The sequence below is a fragment of the Larus michahellis genome, chromosome 2 (assembly GCF_964199755.1).
Source record: "Larus michahellis chromosome 2, bLarMic1.1, whole genome shotgun sequence".
Taxonomy (NCBI): domain Eukaryota; kingdom Metazoa; phylum Chordata; class Aves; order Charadriiformes; family Laridae; genus Larus; species Larus michahellis.
The window spans coordinates 156,723,762-156,727,223 of NC_133897.1; positions in this window are offsets into that span (position 1 = coordinate 156,723,762).

Genomic DNA, 3,462 nt, shown 5'->3' on the forward strand with positions numbered 1-3,462 from the left:
TTCAATAAAACAAGCATTCAGATGGAACAGTCAACTTCTACTAGAGCAGCTATATCCTACCCAACCCTGGGTTAATCAATAACTTCTGTCATTATTTAAATTCTAGTCATTACAAGGTGGGGCATATTCATCATTACATGGTGGCTTTATTATCCCTACTATCTAATATCATATCCTGTTTGGTCATGGAGCTGGCTGCTTTCTCCAAAAAAAATCAGGATTTCACAGTATAAGCCTCGAGATTATACATACTCAATTATCTAATTGTTATTACAATGATTTAAAACATATAGTTATGGTAGTGCCCAACACAAGCTTTCCAAACATTTCAGAAGAAAAGACGCCTCCTCTGAATGATTTATATTGGATCTTCTGGGATTTAATGGTACTTAACATGTCATTGAGAACCTTAACGTCTTACAAAATATTTCAAACAGAATCTCACTGCTTTTATTGCGTTTACGTGGCAAGGTCTTGGTGGGGGGGGTGGAGGGGGGCATTGCAGGGGTGGCATCTGTGAGAAGAGACCAGAGGTTGCCCCCATGCCAGACAGAGCCAGAGCCAGCTGACTCCAAAACGGACCCACCACTTGACAAAGCTGAGCCCCATCAGCGATGCTGGTGGTGTCTCTGTGATAACACATTTAAGAAAGGGTAAAAAACACTGCACAGCAGCTGCGAGAGAGGAATGAGAAAAATGTGAGATAAACACCCCTGCAGACACCAAGGTCAGTGAGGAAAGAAGGGGAGGAGGTGCTCCAGGCGCTGCAGCAGAGATTCTCTTGCAGCCTGTGGAGAAGACCATGGGGAAGCAGGTTGTCCCCTGGCAGCCCATGGAGGCCCACAGTGGAGCAGATACTCACCTACAGCCCATGGAGGGTCCCATGCTGGAGCAAGTGGATGTTCCCTGAGGGAAGCTGCAGGCCATGGAGAGGAGCCCATGCAGGAGTTGGTTTTCTGGCAGGACCCGTGACACTGTCGGGGGCCCACGCTGGAGCAGGGGAAGAACATGAGAAGGAAGGAGCAACAGAGACAAAGTATTATGGACTGATTGCAACCCCCATTCCCCATCCCCCTCTGCTGCTCCGGGGGACGAGGTAGAAAAGTTGGGAATGAAGGAGTGAAGCTGAGCCTGGGAAGAGGGAGGGGGAGGAAGGCTGTTTCAGTTTTGTCTTTGTTTATCACTATCCTAATCTATTTTTAATTGGCAATAAAGTAAATTAATTTCCTTAAGTCAAGCCTGTTTTGCCCATGACAGTAACTAGTAAAGAATCTCCCTGTCTTTATCTCAACCCATGAGATTTTTCATCTTATTTTCTCCCCCTGTCCTTTTGAGGGAGGGGTGTGAGGGAGCAGCGTGGTGGGTACTTGGCAGCCAGCCAAGGTCCTGGTTTAGACCTCAGGTAGGACACCCAGACAAAAAGAAGACAAGAAAACAAGTACACTGGAATCTATAGCAGTGCAGGGGAAAACAAAAATATCTATGTATTTAGACAGTAAGCAAAAGAAAATCACTGTGTAACTGAAAGGATAGTAGTAATTCTAGGTTTTAAACGGTTTGATGGACCGTATTTTCCTGCAAAGACCTTGCTACCATTTGAACACAGTTAAAAAGAAATGATCAGCTTCAATTACGGTGTTCAAACACATTCAATGTAAAAATCAAATGTGAGTATGAAGAATTTTATGCAGAATTCCATACTTTGTGGTAACATACTGTCTCAAAGGCATCTTCAAAGCCTTTACTGAGCTGGGAACTACCCACTTCTTTCATAACATTTTTGGGGATAAAGGCATCCCAACTCACATCAAAGGAAATACTAAAGTTGGAGAGAGCAATTGCAGGGTTTCCCTGGAACCTGTCAGGTCGGAGGGCACTCATAAACTGAAATACAGACTGGTAATCCTACTGCTTTTACTGGTTGTGAGTGAAATACAGCAGCCTAGAAGTTGCAACTCATTACAGATTTAACACGAACAGCAGACTGAGTCATACTGTATCGTGCTGTGCACGCAAATGGTCTATCTAAACATGCAAATAGGGTATCAGTAGGAAAACTATGTTCTAGTCCCACTGATCAATTTGGTTGACTTGGCTTATGTACTGTGAGTTTAAAAGTTTGTATAATTAACAAAAATTAATGATTGTATGGTACTTTTCAGCTTTGTAAATAACAGAGCTGTCTCTCTGCAGAAGACTGAGGACCCTCGTCCTGTAAGTGACGTACCCCATGCAATGAGAAAGGGGTGTCTCTTGGTATCCAGTGAGTGGAGTCTGCCTCCACCTATTCCTTCTTTTGCCAGCAGGATGGAAAGCTGAGGGATGGGTATTATGCCATGGCAAGGTCAAGCAGGCTGAATGCAGAGGACAAGGTGGCACTAGGGGCTTATCAAAAGGGTACCTATAAGCATTCTCCTCTGACAGGTGGAGTGGGGGGAATTCTAAAAGGTGAAAAGGATCACACTACAGTGCATAACTGTTGACTGACAACGCTGCTACTCGAGATTATTGCTGGCAACCACCAAGCGAGTGTTTGCTTTAAAGGTAACCACAAAATTGGTTAAAGACAAGGGGCCTTAACTGAGGCTAAATGGAAGAGGTAATGAAAATCTTCAGTCTAGTGCAGTGAAGTAATGAAGGACCAGGTGGTAACAGGTGAAAACTAAGTGAAGCTGAGCTTTGCACTTTTTGCAGAGGGCTTTTTTGCGCTTTTTGCAGGGCGATGGTGCTTTGTCTGTCTGCAAGAGGAGGCAGAACTTGTGCCGGAGAGAAAGGCACCTGGATTTCTGTGTGACAGAGAAACACAGTTTGTGGATTAAAGCAGAGTCAACAGAATTAATGTCTTCACCAACCTTGACTGCAGTATTGGTACCACTCTTAGAGTGGTAGTGGTGCCTGGCATTCCTGTTCAACTCTCCTGACCCCTGGTGAACCTGCGTGAGACACAGAATTTGCAGAAAGTAAAGGCAATCACAAGAAGTCGGAACAGTATTTGGAGATTTATCCAGACCAGACAAAAAGGGCAGTGGGTTGACTACAGACTGATCAGGCACTATCAGGGACGAAAAGATTTTCAGACAGGTTTACCAAGACATTCACTAACAGGGATAAGCTGCAGAAAGGACTTAAGCTTTCAAATGTCCACTTTGGACAGGAATTTAAGCAGTTGAAAACTGGAATAGAAGTCCTAAACAAACAATTCAGCCAGCCAACAAACTCAGCTAAACCCAGGCATTTACAATGAATTTGTCCCCGGTTGGAAGTCAGTGTCCTTGAAGGAAGTCACTGTCCCATTCCTGGATATGCAAAAAACATTATTTGTAAGGAAAGAATTCCCTTGGAACTATTTGGTCTTGAGATCTGATCAACAGTTGTCAATTTGAATAAGCAGCTCGAGGGTACTGCACAAATCACTTCTGAAAATGAGACAAGAGTCATCTTGGGGAGTAGATATTCTTCACA